Consider the following 22,682-nt stretch of genomic DNA (forward strand, 5'->3'; position numbering starts at 1 on the left):
ATATCTATAACTTTTAGCATCTAAAAATATATAAATTTATATATTATAAGATCCATAAGTTTGCCGACAGCTCATCTATTGTTGGCAGGATTTCAGATGGTGATGACAAAGTTTACAGCTGGTTGAGTGGTGTTGCAGCAGCAACCTTGCACTCAAGGTCAGTAAGACCAAAGAATTGATTGTAGACTTCTGGAAGGTGATGGCAAAAGAACACATACCAGCCCCCATCGAGGGATCAGAAGTGGAAAAGATGAGTAGTTCCAAGGTTCCTGGGTGCCAACATCTCTGAAGATCTGGATTGATGCACTTTCAAAGAAGACATGGAAGAGGCTATACTTCATTAAGAGTTTGAGGAGAATTGGTATGTCACCAAAGACATTCAGAAATTTCAATAGATGTATTGTGAAAAGCACTCTACCTGGTTGCATCACTGTTTAGTATGGAGGGGCCCCTGCACAGTATCAGAAAAAGCTGTAGAAAGTTGTGAACTCTTCCAGCTTCATCGTGAGCACAAGCCCTCCCAGCACCCAGGATACAATCAAAAGGCAATGTGCTGAAAAGGTGGTATCCATCATTAAGGACCACCATCACCCATAACATAACTTCTTCTCAATGATACCATCAAAGAGGAGGTACAGGAGCTAGAAGACATGCACTCAGTGATTCAGGAACAGCTTCTTCTCCTCCGCCATCAGATTTCGGACTGGCCGATGAATCCATGAACACTCCCTCATTATAGTTTCCCCTCTCTTTTTGCACTACTTAGTTGTTCTGATTCTTTTTTGCATATATACTTATTGTGATTTATAGTCTTTATTATTATGCATTGCAATGTATGCCACTGCAAAACAACAAATTTCATAACCTATGCCAGTGATATTAAATCTGATTCTGATTCTATCATTTAGTTTTAGAATTCATTTATTTTAAGTCCTTTAATATTGCCTAGGGTTATCAAATTATTTGTGTTAGAGTGAATATTTCTAAGTGCAGCTTAAGGAAAATATTTTGTTCCTTGCTTCTCTTGGTAAATAGCTGGAGGGATTCACTCAGCTAAATATTCTGTATCATCCGTTATTCTCAGGCTCAGGCTGTTTGTATTTTTAAACTTCTATGCAAAAGTAGCTGATTGGCAGGAGGCAAAGTGGGAATAAAGGGAGCCTTTTCTGGCTGTCTGCTGGTAACTACTGGTGTTCCACAGGGGTCTGTCTGGGGACTGATTCTTTTTACGTTATATGTCAGTGGTTTAGATGATGAAATTGATGGCTTTGTTGCAAAGATAGGCGGAGGTGCTGATAGTTTTGAGGAAGTAGAGAGGCTACAGAAGGACTTAGATTAGGAGACTAGGCAAAGAAATGGCAGATGGAAACAGTGTCAGGAAGTGTATGGTCATTCACTTTGGGAGAAGAAATAAAAAGGTTGACTGGTCGACTGGGAAAGCTACAGTTTGAGGAAGAGTCCTGGGTAACTTGTAGTTGTATTCTGGTTGAATCACTCATCAATGAGTTCTACCAGACCCACCTGAGTCATCTTGGGCCATCGTGGGGTGGTGAGGTGGTTATCTTGTCAGGTCTGCATGTACAGGCACCTCCCACTGTCCACTCAGCTAACAGAATTTGTCACAACCACGGATATGGCAGCGCAGCAGATATGGCAATTACGCTCATGAATATGCACATGTCAGCTAATTATTATTTGATTGTGATGGTATTTAACTCGATTCATTCCATCGTAGCATTGGTTGAGACTTGGACACAGCATATCAATACCTAAAGTTTCCCTTGTTGCTCAATGTGTTTAGTTTCTGTTCTTGCTTGTTTTCTTTGGTTCCCCCTCATTACATGTCTCATTTTCTGGTTGACTAAATGAAGCTCTGCTGAATATACAAGGAGGGATCCTAATGACATAACTGAGCTCCTACGATTGAACCGAAGAGAACTGGGACACTTTAGAAAGGCAACTTCTGAGCTAAATTGTGGGTGTTAGTGTAGTGCTTTATGACACATTACAAAGACGCACATTTTCCCATCTTTTGCTCTCTCCACATCCCAGAATCTGATTTCACCCATACAGGTTGACAGGACTGTGGCATCCCACTGGGAGGGAGATCCACATGACTTTCAAGCTTGAATAGTTCACCAACCTTTAAAGGGTTTGGTCAATAGGCACTTGAGTAGTTCTCACTATTCATCAAATCTACTCATTATAATCCACCTTCTTTGCAACAACTCTTGTTATACATTACTGCCAAGACTATCTAGGCTCTGGATGGAAACCTAGATAGTAGTAGTATTGTCATACCAGTTCACACACAAAAAAAACTCCCCTTAAATGTTAATATGACTTCTAGGTAAGTAACATTCTTTGCACAACTGCATGTCTTTAAGTAACCACAGCAGCATCATAATCTAATTTCCAAAACAATCCAAGTCCTATTATAGTTTATTTTCAGTTACAGCATAGTTTTAATTGTGATCCAACTCCAATTACAATCCAGCTCCATTCCTTCCACAGATCCAGAAACAAGACATTCTGCAGCTACCAGCTTGCAATGCATAATTAATAATGGCCAAGCATAAATTGTGCAAGTTCCATGAGTGAGTAATTGGATGCATGTGTATTTTAGCCAATTAGCTGTTTTGGTTGTATTATAAGGTGGTCATCCCATTATGATCTGGTATATGTGGGCTGAGTACGAGGTCTTGTTGTGAAACATCTCAAGTTTAATTTCTATAACATATGCATTTGTATGGCTGGGCACTCTGAAAAAGATCATACACTAGAGATAAGAGAATAAAACTGCATTCTGGTTTTCATTTATTGGAATTTCTAGATAACATGGATATTTTGCATTGCATATAATTATTATTTTTATAGAACACACTCTGTCCCTGAGGAACAGAAATAATGCAAATGTAAGCTGCCATTTTCCGAAACCTGATAAAAGAGCTGACCTTCATTATCCTTCCATGTGACAATATGAATATTTTATGCATCTTCATTTGCTATGCATTATTTTAATTTGACAACACAAAAAGGTCTCTGCACCTGCAATAGGTATATTTCCAATAATGCATATGTTGTAAATGAGTCAGTTGATGACTAACAGGAACGAGATTCTGTAAAGTGCATCCCAGTGAGTTAGTTCATCAAATCTAGCAAACAGAAGCATTGGCAGTATAAGTGTTTGGTTTGATATTTACCTAAGATTAATCAGAAATGGCACATAACTGGTTCTGTGTTTCATTTGATTTAGATACAATCTAAGTCCAACTTGTAACTGGAAAAGTTGCACCTATTAGCAATCACACAAGGCAGTTTATTAAGTAATCGGGAATCAATAATTAATCAAATATTACATTGGAATGTTATTGGGACAAGTGATGTAAACTGTAATAACTTATGGATCATGCTAGCTTCATTGGGCTCTTTGAGTAATTACTATGGATGGGCACACCAATGCTCATCTAAACACAATAATTAGGGGAAGGAAGGCAGTATCCATGCATTATGCATAGTATATACTGCAATCACACAAATTCCACTCTTCATGTGGAAGACTTGATAAAGTGTCATAGGATGTTCATTCACAAGAAAGAATTATAGCTCATTGGACCCTCACATGTTATCTTTCCCTGTGCATCAGAAACAGATTTTCCAAGAGAGTTAGCAGGAATAAGTGCACTAAATAATATTCTTGACAAAGGACCATCATAATTAATTATATTGCAGCCTGCATCAACTATTAGACAGACAGACAGACAGACATACTTTATTGATCCCAAGGGAAATTGGGTTTCATTACAGCCACACCAACCAAGAATAGTGAAGAAATATAGCAATATAAAACCACAAATAATTAAATAATAATAAGTAAATTATGTCAAGTGGAAATAAGTCCAGGACCAACCTATTGGCTCAGGGTGTCTGACACTCCGAGGGAGGAGTTGTAAAGTTTGATGGCCACAGCCAGGAATGACTACCTATGACGCTCAGTGTTACATCTTGGTGGAATGAGTCTCTGGCTGAATGTACTCCTGTGCCTAACCAGTACATTATGGAGTAGATGGGAGTCATTGTCCAAGATGGCATGCAACTTGGACAGCATCCTCTTTTCAGACACCACCATCAGAGAGTCCAGTTCCACCCCCACAACATCACAGTTCCACCCCCACAACGAATGAGTTTTTTGATTCTGTTTGGTGTCTGCTACCCTCAGCCTGCTGCCCCAGCACACAACAGCAAACATGATAGCACTGGCCACCACAGCCTCATAGAACATCCTCAGCATCTTCCGGCAGATGTTAAAGGACCTCATTCTCCTCAGGAAAAAGAGACGGCTCTGACCCTTCTTGTAGACAACCTCAGTGTTCTTTGACCAGTCCAGTTTATTGTCCATTCGTATCCCCAGGTATTTGTAATCCTCCACTATGTCCACACTGTCCCCTTGGATGGAAACAGGGGTCACCGGTGCCTTAGCCCTCCTCAGGTCCACTACCAGCTCCTTAGTCTTTTTCACATTAAGCTGTAGATGATTCTGCTCACACCATGTGACAACATTTCTCACCGTAGCCCTGTACTCCGCCTCATCTCTCTTGCTGATGCATCCAACTATGGCAGAGTCATCCGAAAACTTCTGAAGATGGCAAGACTCTGGGCAGTAGTTGAAGTCTGAGGTGTAGATGGTGAACAGAAAGGGAGACAGGACAGTCCCCTGTGGAGCCCCAGTGCTGCCGATCACTCTATCTGACACTCAGTATTGCGAGCACATGTACTGTGGCCTGCCAGTCAGGTAATCAATAATCCATGACACCAGGGAAACATCCACCTGCATCACTGTCAGCTTCTCACCCAGCAGAGAGGATTGAACGCAGTAGAGAAATCAAAAAACATGACCCTCACAGTGCTCGCTGGTTTGTCCAGGTGGGCGTAGACACGGTTCAGCAGGTAGACGATGGCATCCTTAACTCCTAGTCGGGGCTGATAGGCAAACTGGAGGGGGTCTAAGTGTGGCCTAACCATAGGCCGGAGGTGCTCCAGAACAAGTCTCTTCAGGGTCTTCATGACGTGGGAGGTCAATGCCACCGGTCTGTAGTCATTGGAACCACTGGGGCACAGCGTCTTCGGTACAGGGACGAGGCAGGACGTCTTCCACAGCACAGGAATCTGGAGACTCAGGCTCAGGTTGAAGACATGATGAAGTACTCCACATAGCTTTGAGCACCCTGGGGCTGACACCATCTGGGCCTGCAGCCTTGCTTGGGTGGAAACGCTTCAGCTGTCTTCTCACCTGTTCAGCTGTGAAGCCCACCGTGGTGGTTTCAGGTGGGGGAGGGCTGTAGTCACGAGAGCAGGGTGGGGGGCTGTGAGGAGGGGTAGGAGGGGAGAGTGGAGTATGTGTTGGTTGGGAGCCGACAACAGATGAATCATGTGGTGGATGGGCAGGGGCCACAGTGTCAAATCTGTTGAAGAACAGGTTAAGTTCGTTGGCCCTGTCCACACTGCCTTCAGCTCTTCTGTTGATGGTTTGCCGGAACACAGTGATGGTCCTCATCCCACTCCAGACCTCTCTCATGTTGTTCTGCTGGAGTTTCCATTCAAGCTTCCTCCTATACCTGTCTTTAGCCTCCCTGATCTTGGCTTTCAGGTCCCTCTGTATTGTCCTCAGCTCCTCCCTATTTCCATCTCTAAACACCCTCTTTTTAGCATTCAGGTTGTCCTTAATGTCCTTTCTTACCCATGGCATGTTCTTGCCGGAACATTACATTATTTCATATATGAAGCAAAACACAAAGGAACTGGAGGAATTCAATGGATCAGGCAGTATCTATGGAGGGGAATGAACTGTCAATTCTTGACTGAAACCATTTATCAGGACTTCATCATTCTATTAATGAAATATTTTACACCATTTTCAGCCCAGAAATCAAAATCTGAAACTTACCCACCATTTCCACTAAAGCCAAATAAAGACTAAGTTAAGCTGCAATGATGAATGACTTGGATTTGTGATTGACTTTGTGTCGTATTATCAGCTTAACTTAGCTGAATAAATCTAGCCATAGGACCATCAGAAATTGAGCCATTTTACCCATCAAGTCTGCTCCAACATTTCGTCAAGGCTGGTTGATTATCCCTCTCAACCCATTCTCCTGTCCTCTCCACATAACCTTTGATGCCCTGACTAATCAAAAAACTATAGATCTCTGCCTTAAATACATCCAATGACTTGGCCTCCACAGTCCTGTTGCAATGAATTCCACAGATTCACTACCCTCTGGCTAAAGAAATTCCTCTTCATCTCTGTTCTAATCAGCTGTCCTATTCTGAGAGATGTCCCTCTGGTCCTAGACTCCCCCACTATAGGAAACATCCTCTCCATATCAATTCCATTGAGGCCTTTCAGTATTCATTAGGTTTCAATGAGATCCCTACTCATTTTTCTAAACTCCAGTGAGTACATGCCCAGAACCATCTATTGCTCCTCATGTTAACTCCTTCATTCCCAGAATAATTTTTGTGAATCTCCTGTGGACCTTCTCCAACACCAACACATCTTTTCTTAGATAAAGGGCTGTCATTGCTTACAGTACTCTAAGTGCACATTGACTCCTGCCTTATAAATCCTCAGCATTACGTTCTTACTTTTATATTCTAGCTCTTTTCTGATACGAAAGCTAACATTGCATTTGATTTCCTTATCAATGACTCAACCTGCAAGTTAGCCTTTGGGGAATTCTGCATGAGGACTCCCAAGTCCCTTTGTACCTAGAAACATTGAAATATAGAAAAAACTGCAGCACAATACAGGCCCTTTGGCCCACAAAGCTGCGCCGAACACGTGCTTACCTTAAAAATTACCTAGGGTTACCCATAGCCTTCTATTTTTCTAAGCTCCATGTACCTATCCAGGAGTCTCTTAAAAGACCCTATTATATCCACCTCCACCACCATCACCGGCAGCCCTGACATCTCCTCTGTACCTACTTCCAAGCACCTGAAAACTATGCCCTTTTGTGTTAGCCATTTCAGCCCTGGGAAAAAGCCTTTGACTATCCACATGATTACCTCTGATTATTGAATTTTCTCCCCATTTAGAAAATAGCCTACACCTTTATTCCTTCTACCAAAGTGCATAGCCATACACTTCCCTACACTGCATTACATCTGCCACTTTTATGTCCATTCTCCCAATCTGTGTACGTCCTTCTACAGACTGCCTGCAGCCTGATTTGCGGCACCTTGTCTTAGCCCCTATGAAAATCCAAGTAAACAATATCCACTGACTCTCTTTTGTCCATCCTGCCCATTATTTCCACAAAGAATTCCAACAGGTTTGTCATGCAAGATTTCCCTTTAAGGGAAATCTTTTATGCCTATTTTATCATGTGTTTTCCAAGTACAGCAAAACCTCATCTTTAATAATGGACTCCAGCATCTTCCCAACCACTGAAGCCATTCTAACTGGCCTATAACTTGTTTTCTTCTGCCTCTCTTCTTAAAGAGTTGAATGACATTTGCAATTTTTCCACTCTTTTGGAAACCATTCCAGAATCTAGTGATTCTTGAAAAATTATTACCAATGCCTTCCACAGTCTCTTCAGGCTACTTGATCCAGAACTCTGGGGTGTAGTCCATCTGGTCCAGGTGACTTATCTACCTTCAGCACTTTCAGCTTCTCAAGCACCTTCTCTTTATTAATAACAACTACACTACTTCTGCACCCTGACACGCTGATATTTCTAGCATAGCGTTAGAATCTTTCACAGTGAAGAGTGATGCAAAATACTTATGAAGTTCTACTGCCACTTATTTGTCCCCCATTAATACCTCTCAAGCATCACTTTCTAGAAATCTGATATCCACTCTCACCTTTCTTTAACTCTTTATATATCTGCAAATATTTGGTATCCTCTTTTGTATCATTGTCTAGCTTACCTTCATATTTCATCTTTTCTCTCCTTATAGCTTCTTAGTTGCTTTCTGTTGTTTTTTAAAAGCTTTTCAATCCTCCGACTTCCATTAATTTTTCTATATTATATGTTCTCCCTTTTTGCTTTTATTCTGTCTTTAACTTCCCTTGTCAGCCATGGTTGCATCACAGCATTATCCATAAGATAGGCCACATTGACCAATAATTAAAGGAGATGAAAATTAATTAGAGTCATGGAGTTGTACCGCATGGAAATTGGCTCTTAGATCTATCTCATTTATGTCCTACCATGATGCACATCTAAATTAGTCCCATTTGCCTGTATTTGCTCTATATCTCTATATCTCTCAAAGCTTTCCTATCCAGGTACCTATCCAAATGTTAATAATTCGTTATTCAAGTTCAATATGCCCCTAATGGGGTTAGCCTTCTGGTCTGAAAATGGAAGGTATAGATTTAAGGTGAAAGGAGAAAGATTTAAAAGGGATTTAAGAGGTAAATTTTTCATGGAGAAGGTGATGTTTATATGGGAAGAGATGCCAGGAAGAATAGTTGAGTCAAGTGGTAGAATTCTGTGGACTTCCAGAACACCAAAATAACCCACATTTTAAAATATTTTAAACCCAGTTATTACATGCCTTGAAGGTTCCATTGATATCCTGCCAATGTCACAACAGAATTCCATGGGAGTTTCCGTGAAAGTTCAGGATCTATGTTATGCAAGTTCCATGAAACAGAAATGATTGCAAAGAAAATCCTGAGAAGATTCTCAATGTCCTGTGTAAGAACTGCCTTCAATCATTAACACACTTCCTACATTGGAAAGCATGATACCATTGCTTTCAAAAATAGCCATAGGAAATTAGTCATTTGCAAACAGGCATACTGTTAAAAATTCTAATTGCGTACATTTGTCTGGGAAGCTCCCCACTGTTCTCTTTGTAAATAAATTGAACTGCCTTGGCCTTCTGTGTTTCAAACTTGCTCAGAGTCCATGTAGGGAGATAATATTGCAGCATAACCATGAGGGAGATGAGTTGCTGCTCCTTCTGTGACAGTAAGGGAATCTCTTCTCAAAAGGATTGCTGTGATTAGATAATTTCTCAATACTCCTTCTTTATGAAGTGAAACCTGATAGAAATAAGACTGATAAATTACATTCAAAACAAGTTAGATATGGCCCTTGTGGCTAAAGGGATCGGGGGTATGGAGAGAAAGCAGGTATAGGGTTCTGAGTTGGATGATCAGCCATGATCATACTGAATGGCGGTGCAGGCTTGAAGGACCGAATGGCCTACTCCTGCACCTATTTTCTATGTTTCTATGATAAATGAGTTTGCTTTTACGCATGGTGAAATTGGCCCCACACTTCTGTTTAGCAGGCCTTTAGGATCTCAGCACTTAGTAGCATTTTAATAGTATTTCCCAGTGCTAGCCCACTGCTCCATCCCTAGACTGCAATTACAAAAATCTGCTCATCTAGCTGTCTTCCTCCAACTTCCACACAGGCAGAGGCTAAAGAGAAAGACACCAGAGGTGAGGACAACAATGAGGTGGTTGCAGGAAGCAGAGGACTTGCTACAGGAATGCTATGGGTCTGTGAACTGGACCATGTTCAAAGACTCATGAGAGGATCTGAATGAATAAGCCACAGTTGTCACGGACTTCATGAAGACACTCGTGGACATGTGTCCCCGCACTAAATCATTCATAGTCTTCCCAAACCAGAAGGCCTGGATGAACCACGAGGCCTGTAATCTTCTGAGTGCCTTATCAGTGGCTTTTAGGTCTGATGACCAAGGAAAATGAAAGAGGATCTGTCATGGACTCCTGAAAGTTGTCTCACAAGCAAAGTGGCAATTTCGGACCACACCTGAATCACAAAACAATACTCAACAGTTATGATTGGTTTTAAATGCTATCACCTCCTACAAAGTAAACTCAAGCAACACTCTTGACAAACAGGATTTGCTCCCAGATGAGCTCAATGTCTTTTATGCTCGGTTTCATTGGAACCACCAATGCCCCTTGATGCACCATCAATAACTCTGAGACATGGGTAAAGGTAGGCTTTTATTGGCTGGAAAGCACATTGAAAGCACAAGCAGCAAGTGACCACCACACAACATCCTGGAGACTGAGGAAGGGTCTGTGCCTCCAATCGCCTTTATCCAGGGGTCAGTGGGAGGAGCCACAGGAGCAGTCAGCGGGGGTGCATATCCAGACAGGTATATGTAGTTCACCACACCCCTGAATGGAAACAGTGGTGGATGCAGCCCAGTCCATCACAGCTAAAGTCCTCCCCACCACTGAATACATCTGCAAGGAGAACTGTTACAGAAAAGCAGCATCCCTTCCATCTATCCAGGCCATGCTCTCTTCTTGCTGCTGCCATTGGAAAGTATTTACAGGGTCCTCAGGTCCCACACCACCAGGTTCAGGAACAGCCATTACCCCTCAAACATCAGGTTCCCAGAACCAGAATTGATAACTTAACTCACCCCCAATACTGAACTAATTTCAAGGACATCATGGCCTTACTTTAAAGTTTTCTACAACTCACGTTCTCAATATTTATTATTGATGTAGTTTTTTATTATTATTTTGATATTTTTCTTTTTTGTATTTGCACAATTTGTTGTCTTTTGCACACTGTTTATCCATCTTTGTTGTGTGCAGCTTTTCATTGATTCTATTACGTTTCTTTGCACTTACTGTAAATGCCGACAAGAAATCAAACCTCAAGCTGGTGTATGGTGACATATTTGTATTTGATAATGAATTTACTTTGAACTTTGTGCTCTCATCTCATACACCATTGTTCTTGGAGTGCAGTCAATGCACAATTGGAGTTTCAATAATTCTTAACCAACTTATTCTGGAGTCACAGGCAGTGTAAAAAAAATCTAAAATATGCAACTTGTATGGTTCCTGAAAGATAGTCAAATTCCATCAGTCCACTTTCATCTTGCAAACATTCTAGTGATAATATCTCATAAATGTTGTATTGGATGAGGGTGCAGTGGAAGAGGCAATGAATTAGTTTTTCTTCAGCCATTCTGGAAGCCATAATGAATACATGCAATGTAAAATCAAACTCCATCCTTTCACAATACATAAGTCCTATATCTGATATTTTCTTACAGCTTAGAAGGTTGTCACTTGGCCCATCAAGTCTTTGCCAGGTCTGACACATCAGTTCTTTTCACCCCACCCCACTTACTTTCTCTCACATGCTTATCAACTCATTCTCTCTCATCCCATTGTTACCACCAATACCAGAAACAATTTATAGATAAGCTACCGGCATATTCTTAGTACACGCGCAAGATTTTGATTGTGCCTGTACCTCAACATACCTGTGCACTTGACGATAAACTCAACTTGATTTGACTTAACTTGATGTGAGATGAAACTGTAGGAGAAGTTCACATGGTCACAAGGCAATCGTGGAAGCTCCACACAACTTCTGAGGTCAATATTAAACCCAAGTCACTTGAGATGTGTAGAAGCAGCATTAATTCTGCAGCAATGTGCCGCCCTTATAACTATAAGATTATTAGTTCCCGGCAATGTTAAGGATTAAGGTAGTTTCTGAAATGTGTTGAAAAGCTATATTTCTACTTGTCTTATTGCAACTTCATTTATTAAAATCTCATAAAATCATGTGCATGGTGCTTTGGCTGTCAGAGGAAAGAAAAAAATTGCACCTATGTGGTTTCTCAGGATCTTAGGATGTTACAAATGATTTCACAGCAAGATAGGCACGACTAAATTTTACTCATGTATTACCAATTTTTGTGCAGCAAGAAGGCATAAGCAATAATTCCATAAATAAACCAATAATCTGTTTTTTAAAAAATAAACAGATCAACAAACTTCAGAAGTTAGGGTAGCATAGATGGAAAGTGAAACATGGTTCACACTTCAGTTTTTCCAAAAATAACTGTTCACTTCTTCTATAAAAGTGAGAAAGGTTCTAAATTTAGTGAGGAAAGGGAGCAAAGGGATAAGGTAAAAGAAGTATCTTTCATTGGAATCATCGAAGCAGCCAGGGTCTTTCCCAATCTGTACAAAGCTTTCTAGTAAATATGTTATGTGTGTAGTTGGAGACAGGGAAATTAAACAGTTAAAGCTGTGAAATGCAGGACAGAGCTGATGCCAGAACACAAAGCCAAATAGAAAATGCAGGAAGATAGTCTTGTAATAATACAGGTAGGTGACCTTATAGCAGAACCATGAGAGAGATGACCTGAAGGTATAGGTACAAAATGAGGCCATCAAGTCTGCTCTGCCATTTCATCATGGCTGATCCAATTTTCCTTTCAACCCTAATCTTCAGTCTTCTCCCCATATCCCTTCATGCCCTGACTAATCAAATATCTATCAACCACTGCCTTAAAAATACAGAAAAGCTTAGCCTCCATAGCTGACTGTGAAAAAGAATTCTACAGATTCACCACTCAATGGCTAAAGAAATTATTTCTCTTTTATATTCTGAAAGGATGCCCCTCTATTCTGAAGCTGTCCTCTGGTCTTAGATTCTCCCACCATAGAAAATATCCTCTCTACATTCACTCTATCAAGTCCTTTCAGCATTCGATAGGTTTCAATGAAGTCACTCTGCATTCTTCTGAATTCTAGTGAATATGTGCCCAGAGCCATCAAACACTCTTCATGTGACAAACAATTCAATCCTGGATTCATTTTTGTGAACCTCCTTTGAACTCTCTAGTTTCAGCACATCCTTTCTAAGGGTCCAACCCTGTTCACAATTCTTCAAGTGAGGCCTCTCCAGTGCTTTACAAAGTTTCAAGATAACATCCTTGTTTTTATATTCTAGTCCTCCTGAAATGAATGCTAACATTGCATTTGTCTTCCTCAGCGCAGACTCAATCTGCAAGTTAACCTTTAGGGAATCCTGCACAAGGACTCCCAAGTCTCTTTGAACTTTTTTTTTTGCATTTTCTCTCCATTGATAAAATAGTCAACCCTTTCATTTCTTTCACAAAAGTTCATGACCATACACTTCCTGACAATGTAATCCATCTGCCATTTCTTTGGACATTCTCCTAATCTAAGTCCTCTGTAGCCCCTCTGATTCCTCAAAACTTCCTGCCTCTCCGCCTACCTTCATATCGTCTGCAAACTTTACAACAAAGCCATCAATTCCATCACCCAAATCTCTGATATGTAATGTAAGAAAAAATAGTTCCAACACAGACCCCTGCAGAACACCACTAGTCACCGGAAACCCAGCCAGAAAAGACTCCCTTTATTATCACTCTTTGCCTTCTGCCAATCAGCCACTGCTTTATAAATGCTAGAATCTTTCCTTTGAGGCACCTTGTCAAAGGCCTTCTGAAAATCCAAGTACACAACATCAGCCAATTCTCCTTTGTCTAATCTGCTTGTTATTTCTTCAAAGATTTTCAACAGATTTGTCAGGCAGGATTTTTCTTTGAGGAAACCATGCTGACTATAGCCTATTTTATCATGTGCATTGAGAACTCATCCTTAATAACCGACTCCAACATCTTCCGAACCTCTAAGACTTATAGCTTACTTTTTTCTGTTTCTCACCCTTCTTGAAGAGTGGAGTATCGTTTGCAATTTTTCAGTCTTTCAGAACCATTCCAGAATTAGTGATTCTTGAAAGATCATTACTAAATCCTCCACAATCTTTTAGCCACTTCTTTCAGAACTCTGGGATGTACACCATCTGGTGCAGATCACTTAACCACCTTTAGATGTTTCAGTTTCCCAAGAACCTTCTGTATAGTTATGGTAACTTCACATACTTCATGCCCCCTGACACCTGTAATGTCCACCATACTGCTAGTGTCTTTCACAGTGAAGAATAATTCAAAATACTTATTCAGTTCATCCACCATTTTGTTGTCACCCATTACTACCTCTCCAGCATTGTTTTCCAGCATTCTGGTATCTAGTCTCATCTCTCTTTTACACTTTAAATATCTGAAGAATCTTTTGGTCTCCTCTTTAATCCTTATTAGTGATGTTTTAGTTGTCTTCTGTTGACTTTTAAAATCTTCCCAATCCTCTAACTTCCCAGTAATTAGTGTATTATATGCCTTCCCTTTGGCTGTTTTGATGGTATTGACTTATCTCCTTAGCCATGGTTGTGTTGTCTTGTCTTTCCTTTAGAATGATTCTTCATCTTTGGGATGTATATATCCCATGCCTTATGAATTGCTTCCAGAAATTCCAGCCAATGCAGCTCTGCCATCATCCCTGACAGTGTTGTTTTCCAATCAGTTCTGGCAACTACTCTCTCATGTCTCTGTAATTCCCTTTACTCCACTGTAATATCAATGCACCTGACTTTACCTTCTCCTTCTCAAATTCCAGGGTATTTTCCCTAAGTGTTGTTTTACCTTAAGCTCTCTAAACAATTCTGGTTCATTGCATAACTCTCTATCCAGAATAGATGATCCTCTAGTGATATCAACCATGAGCTGCTTTAAAAAGTCATCTCATAGGCGTTCTAGAAACTCCCCCTCCTGGAATCAGCCACAAATCTGATTTTCCCAATCTAACTATATATTGAAATTCCCCATGACGATCGTAGCATTGCTGTTTTGGCATGCATTTTCTATCTCCTGTTGTAATTTGTGGGCCCCATCCTTGCTACTGTTTGGTGGTCCGTATACAACTCCCATCAGGTCTTTTTACCTTTGCACCCTCTTAGCTCCATCCACAATGATTCAACACTTTCTGACACTATGATTTGATTTCAATTCTGACCAACAGAGCAATGTCACCCCCTTTGCCTTTCAATGCAACGTGCATTCTTGGATACTAAGTGCACAGCTATAATCTTCGTTCAGCCATGATTCAGTGATGCCTACAACATTGTACTTGCTAATCTGCAACTGTGCTGCAAGTTTGTCTGCCTTATTCCTATGTATTGTGCATATTCGAATAAAACTCCTTCAGTACTGTATTCACCCTTATTGATTTTTTTGTCTGCCTTTTATGTTGCAACTCATCCTGTTGATTGCAAATTTTCTCTATCAGTGGTCTCTCCTCACTACACATTGCCTCTTTTTGTCAACCAGCTACCTCAGCTTCAACAACATTATCTGCCTTTCCTACGATACTTCTTGCATTGAAATATAGGCAGCTCAGGACACTAGGCACACTATGCTCAACCTTCTGATTTCTAAGTTTATCTGAGGTCTTACCAACATTTGCCTTCGCAACCTCTCCATTAACTGTTCTGCCACTCTGGTTCCCATTTCCCTGCAACACCAGTTTGAACCCCACCAGGCAGCAGTAACAAACCTTCCTTCTAGGATATTAGTTCCCCTCTAATTCAGGTACAAACTGTCCTTTCTGTACACATCCCACTTTCCTAGGAAGAGAGCCCAGTGATCCAAAAATTTGATGCCTTCCCTCCTACACCAGCTCCTTTGTCACCTGTTAAATTTCATCATCTTCCTAGTTCTGGTCTGACCAGCACATGGCACGGGTAACAATCCTGAGATCATATCCCTGGAGGTCCTGTGCTTTAACTTAGCAGCTAACTTCCTGAACGTCCTTTGCAGAACCTCGTCATTCTTCCTACCTATGCTATTGGTAAGGTCAAAGACCATGACCTCTAGCTGTTCTCTCTCCAACTTAAGAATGCTAAGATATCCCAGAAGCTGACACCCAGGAGGCAATCTATCATCTAGGATTCTCATTCTCACCCATGGAACCTCCTGTTCATTCCGTTAACTAATGAATTCCTTATCACCACAGCATGCCCCCTTTGAGTCACATTTTGACGTGCTGTTCTTCAAGCTTACATGGTGCATTACATAACATTAAGTTCTTCCAGTTTGTTCTAATAGAGGCATAGAGTCATAGAAAGCTACAGCTCAGAAACTGGCCTTTTGGCCCATCTAGTCCATACTGAACCACTTGAACTGCCTAGTCTCATTGACCTACAACCAAACCATAGCCCTGGATTCAGTTTTCACAACATAATCTCCACAACATTGGATCAACCAAATGAAAATTAATTTACTGTTTATTGCACCTGCGTTCAGTCTTAAATAAATAATTTTCTCTTTCATCTTTAATTCTCCATCCTGCATTCACACTGGCAAACCTGTCTATGGCCTTCTATATTGTTCCAATGGCACCAATGTAAACTCAAGGTGTAGCACTTCATCTGCCATTTGGGCATGTTACAACTTTCAGGACTCAATATCAATTTCAACTATTTGAGAAAATGTGTTTATTGTGTATAATTTGGAACTCTCCAGCTGCATTGTGATTCTAATGGATTTTCTATTTCTTCAGACACTGCTTGAACATGGCCATCAAGTGCTGATCTGTCACAGACAAGAGAAAATCTGCAGATGCTGGAAATCCAAGCAAGACACACAAAATGCTGGAGGAACTCAGCAGGCCAGGCAGCATCTAGGAAAAGAGTACAGTCAACATTTCAGTCCTGCCAAAGAGCTATGGCTGGAAACGTTGACTATACTCTTTTCCTAGATGCTGCCTGGTCTGCTGAGTTCCTCTAGCACTTTCTGTGAAATGCTGATCTCTCCTAATCCCATTTTCCAGAACGTGGACCATAGTTTTCCATGTAATGGCATTTTGGGCACTCACTTAAATACAACTTGTATCTGCTCCAAAACCAGGCAGTGAGTACCAGCAAATCCTTTCTCAAATCTCTTCCAAACCTTCTTCCTTTCATCTTCCAACGGTGCCCTTTGGTTTTACACACTTCCACTGTGGAGAAAAATCCCTCTTTCTATGCCCCTTATATTTTATAACACGATCGGATTCAGCACTCCCCCCGAAACCTCTTCTTGATCACATCTGTTGCTTCCTTAAAGGAAACAAATTGAGTGACACTCTCTGCTCACAGCTGGCTCAAGCTTTTCACAAAAACAAAAGTGCAGGTACTTGGGTCAGTAGCCTGGTAAGTTTATCACCTTACTAGTAATTGAAGAGTTTCTGTATGATAAAATCTTCATTAAGAATGTAATGTTAAAATTGTACAAGGCATTGGTAAGGCTGAATTTGGAGTATTGTGTACAGTTCTGGTCACCAAATTATAGGAAAGATGTCAACAAAATAGAGAGAGTACAGAGAAGATTTACTAGAACGTTACCTGGATTTCAGCACCTAAGTTACAGGGACTGGTTGAACAAATTAGATCTTTATTCTTCAGAGCAACATAGAAGGTTAAGGGGGGACTTGATAGAGGTATTTAAAATTATGAGGGGGATAGATAGAGTTGATGTGGATAAGCTTTTCCATTCAGAGTGGGGGAGATTCAAACAAGAGGACATGAGTTGAGAGTTAAGGGACAAAAGTTTAGGGGTAACATGAGGGGGTACTTCTTTACTCAGAGAGTGGTAGCTGTGTGGAACGAGCTTCTAGTAGAAGTGGTAGAGGCAGGTTTGGTATTGTCATTTAAAGTAAAGTTGGATAGGTATATGGACAGGAAAGGAATGGAGGGTTATGGGCTGAGTGCGGGCCAGTGGGACTAGGTGTGAGTAAGCATTCGGCACGGACTAGAAGGGCCGAGATGGCCTGTTTCCATGCTGTAATTATTATATGGTTGTAAGAATGCATTCCTTTTGTACTCAATTGAAGAGATAGTCGATGTTTGGTGACATACCACTACAGTGGGATTTGAGGCTATGACTATTGGATTCAATGGTAAGAAACAAAGAGGCAGACTTGGCAAATAGTTTTGTTTTTAATACTGTTCTACTTTTGAATTACCTGTCAGTGTGTTTTCATTAGTAAGAAGGTTGTGGAGCTTTGTACTTTGCTAGTGTTTGGAGATTCACAATGAACTGTATTAAAAGGAAATAACTCACAAAAAATACTCTACAGATCAGGCAGCATCTATGGAAATGACAATGTTTTGGGCTGAGACCCTTCATCAGGACTGAGAAGGAAGGGAGGAGGTGGAGAATCCAGAATAAAAAGGTGGAGGGAGGGGAAAGAGGCTAGCTGGAAGTTGATTGGTGAAGCCAATTGGGTGGGAAAGGTCAAGGGCTGAAGAAGGAAACTCATAGGAGAGGAGTTTGGATCATAGAGAAAGGGAAAGAGGAGGGGACCCAGGGGAAAGTGTTAAGCAGGCAAGTAATGGTAAAAGGTCAGAGTGGGGAATAGAGAAAGAGGTGAAAAAGTTATTTTTATTGGAAGGAGAAATCAATATTCATGCCTTTGGGTTCAAGGCTACCCAGACAGAATATAAGATGTTGGTCTTCGACACTGTGGGTGACCTCATTTTGCCACAATAGGAGGCCATGGACTGATAGGTTGGAATGGGAACAGGTTTGAAATGTTTGGCCAACGGGAAGTTCTGCTTCTAGCAGATGGAGTGGAGCTGCAAAATCCAAAAAATATTCTGCTACATCCAAAGTCAATTTTTGTAAGTCACTTTCCTACTGTTATACAACACAAATAGAATTGAATTGTACAACAAAAGAACACAGATAACTCTCGACAATGTAGCTACAACTGAACAAACTTGAAATTGCCTCATACATAAGGTAATTTGGATATTTAAGTGTATTGCAGGATAAGGGTGATTTCCTATTAATTGTCATCACATTTAAAGGAGATTTTTTTAAAAATCCAGTGAATAGCTTTACTTTTCACTTCTGGCATCTTGAAGAATTTTGTTCACTTATTTTACTATGACCTTTATTTTAATTAAAAAAATAATAGACAATAATGTTTAAGAGACCAAAACATTTTATTTTCTTTCTGATCTTTACACATCCTCTTCTTGCTGAGGATTCTTTTGAGTACTGACTGTCCTCAAGGGGTCAAAAATCTACTTTATGATATTGCCACCTTGCATTGATTGCAGCAAATAGTTAAGGCAGAGTAGAAGGAAGATTTCTCACAGGTAATCCCAATTAGATCTGGGATTACTCAATAATGATTCCATTATTTTAATTTCGAGATTTACTATTCTCAAATAGAGGACATCTTTTATTCCTGTTGAATAAAAGAATCACAAAAATAAGTAAAATGAAAAGCTTAACGGTGAAGACCTATTTGAGTAGGCTCTCCATTATTTTACACAATTTTACCAAATGACCATTAGACAGCCTTGCTTATAGTAAAACATTAGAAATTTATTCTTCCACTAAAATATTTTCCAAAATATTCTAATATTAGGCATATGACGCTTATTCCATTACTTTGAAACTTCTCAGTGTCCTCTTGCTTTTCAGCCATTTGTTTCTATTTCACCACAGTCAGTGAAAATCACCTGAAAGTGATTGAAAGGAAGTTTCTGTTCAATCATAATGTCCTCGTGTGCTTTTCAGATGAAAAGAAAGCAAGAAGTGCTCTTGTAATACTGCAGTTAATTTCTATGTGAAAATGGGACATGGAAAATATAAAATAATCATTTTGTAGGCATCAAATAAGCAGGAAATTGTGCAAAACACTGTTCACTGTTCTCTAGTTTGACAAATAAATGTTGAGAATGCTACCAATGAATCTGTGATAGAGGTAACTCTGGTTAGCTTGATGTATTTCATAAATAAAGACTTGTTGGAATATTGTCCATTGCAATATTTTTGAACAAATCAAGTTAGACTGCTATGATGTGGTAAATGAAACTTCGAGTAAATGATCTGCTAATGAGTAGCTCCGCTTTTCCGTTGATGAAATATACTGTATGATGACAATTACTGCCCGGTCTACTTCAGAGGAAATATGATACTCGTAAGTGTAATAAGCCTTAATTTTAAAATGCTGCACATTGAATTTGCTTTCTATATTAAAAATAAAGCAGGATAAATAATACACAATCATTATTTTCTACTTAATAGTCATCAGCTTGTTTTGGTTACATTATTGCATGTGAAGTCTTCAATTCTTATTTGCCTGTCAAAGAACACAAAATATCTTGTTTCATTTTGACATGACCTTTATTTCATCTTCAAAGAATAGTTTATCAATTTTAAGACCCTCAGACCACTTTATTCCCTTTCTGATCTTTTCTCCTCCTTTTTGCTGTGAAATTTTCTGAGCCCTGACTGTCCTCCAGGGGAAAGAATTCTATTTCCAAATACTATCAGCAGTCATACTTACGTGAAGCAAATTGTTGAAACAATGCGAAGGCAGCTTTCTCATTGTTAACTCCACTAACATGTGGGATGCTTTATAATGATTTCAGAGGCCTGGAATAAAATCATCCTGCTTCCCTGCAGTGATGTACTTTATGTATTGAAGAGAAGATTCATAAAGAGTAAACAAAAAAAAAAATGACAGTGTTGAACCTAATTTAGCTAAATTCATTTCTGGCACTCATTTACATTTCCGAAGCATTCCTTGCCACCTTTCGTAGACTTGTAATAATCCTTTAACTATGTTCTCATTTTATGTAACAGAGTTAAGTGTTACTGCATGTGCAGTAACTTTGAATGTCTGAGATATTGATCTAATATGAGTTTCACATCATTGCTAATTATAATCCAGTTTACTCTGTGTAGAACATTAAATGATTTGGTGATAAATGTGAAGCTTCAGTAATACATTTAGCATTCCAGTTCCAGGCAATATATTACATGAATAAGTAATGAGATCAACAAGAAATAATCCCAAGTCAATTCTTCTCATTAATTCTGATTATGCAAGTTCAAGATATAACATGCTAACTCATTATTACACTAGGAATGAAAAGAATCTGAATGTGTCTAACTCACAGTTTATTGTCTCATATATAAAATGTCAAAGCCAATTTGTAACATAATAGGGTAGATTTGGTACATTCTATGTTAAATATACAGTAGTTGCTTATCGTAAATCACTTTATTTATTTCTGGGACAAAACACATAGAGTATAAAATGCATCAAATACATTGTAAAGCAAGCACTTTTGGGGAGTTTGATGTGAATTCTATTTTAAGGTAACAGCTAGAGAGTTACACCCTTTACATTTTTAAAGTGGTTTTACCTGAGGGTAGAGTGAAGAATATTCTGACTCTAATGTCTTGTTAACAAAACATTGTTCACCCAAGACTTTGGGTCAGCCCAAACTAATCGGCCTCTACTTACTTCTGACATTTTGTTAGATGAATATTGTTGCTATTATTTTGTTTTACATATTCTTCTCAGGAGTTTGCAATCATCTTAGGAAAATCCTAAGTCTGTACTCACTGTCTGAGCTCAAACTTGAAGAACAGCACTTGGATAATGTGTTGGATTACAAAGATGGAAATTATAATAAATCTTAGTCATTCTAAGTGTCGTTTCAGTTTCAGTCTATCTATATATTATGAAAATAGGTGCCTTCTGTCATTTCTTTTCTTCGTAGGTCCTATATCAAGAATCTTGACAGGATATTCAGTGACTAAAGCTGGTGATATCTGCTCTGTCACATTGTGATGTGTATTCTCTGATGCAGTTGTTGAAGGCTCACTTCATTAGGCTACATTGAGCAGCAAGTGTATCTCATACAACGTCACCAACACCCTGTTGGATTTTCATCACAATTATTTTATTTCCCATCCACATCCATTTTACTGTTATATTCAGGCTCCAAAAGGACTGACTCTGACCGTAGAGTAAGTCAATGCACTTACAAATGCTAATCTGCCCAGTCAAGAGAGTTATTTCCTCTTCACTTGGATCCCATTTCACTGTGAGGCTAACTAAAGTGAACAGATAGAAGTGATACTTATTTAATTTGCCATTTTGCTCTCCATACTTTGTACTGTGAAAAGAAGAGCTTTTTCTCCATTTTCATCTCTCTTTTAGTGTCCTAGCATTTATCAAAACAGATACAAGGAACCACAGATACTGTATTAGAATCTAGAGCTAAAAATACAATCTACTTCATGGGTCAAGCAGCATCCGTGGAGGCAAAGGGATAGTCAGCATTCATTGGTTAAGGACAAACGCTGGAGTATACACCCCAGAGTTCTGAAAGAAGTGGCTGAAAGACTGTGGAAGCATTAGAAATGATCTTTCAAGAATCACTAGATTCTCGAATGATTTCAGAAGATTAAAAATTGCAAATGTCCCTTCACTCTTCAAGAAGGGAAAGAAACAGAAGAAAGGAAATTATAGGCCAGCTAGTCTGCTCTCGGTCGCTGGGAAGATGCTGGAGTTGATTATTAAGGATGAGATCTCAGGATACTTGGAGGCACATGATAAAATAGGCCATAGTCAGCATTGTTTCTTCAGGGGAAAATTTTGCCTGACAAATCTGTTGGAATTCTTTGAAGAAGTAACAAACAGGATAGACAAAGAAGAATTCTGTACTTTAATTTTCAGAAGGCCTTTGACAAGGTGCCACACATGAAGCAGCTTGACAAGCCCATCGTATTGCAGGAAGGATTCTAGCATGGATAAAGCAGTGACTGATTTTCAGGAGGCAAAGAGTGGGAATAAAGGGAGCTTTTTCTGACTAATAGCCAAAAATTTGTGATATTCCATAAGGGTCTGTGTTGGGACCGATTCCTTTTATGTTATATGTTAATGATTTGGACGATAGAATTGATGGCTTTGTTGCAAAGTTTGCAGATGATATGAAAATAGGTGGAGGGCCAGATAGTTTTGAGAAAGTAGAGAGGCTACAGAAGGACAAACAGATTAGGAGAATGGGTAAAGAAGTGGCAGATGGAATATAGTGTCAGGAAGTGTAGGGTCATGCACTTCAGTGGAAGAAATGAAGGGGTTGACTATTTTCTAAATGTGGAGAAAGTTCAAAAAACTGAGGTGCAAGGGGACTTGGGAGTCC

This window comes from Hypanus sabinus, chromosome 1 (assembly GCF_030144855.1).
Source record: "Hypanus sabinus isolate sHypSab1 chromosome 1, sHypSab1.hap1, whole genome shotgun sequence".
Classification (NCBI taxonomy): domain Eukaryota; kingdom Metazoa; phylum Chordata; class Chondrichthyes; order Myliobatiformes; family Dasyatidae; genus Hypanus; species Hypanus sabinus.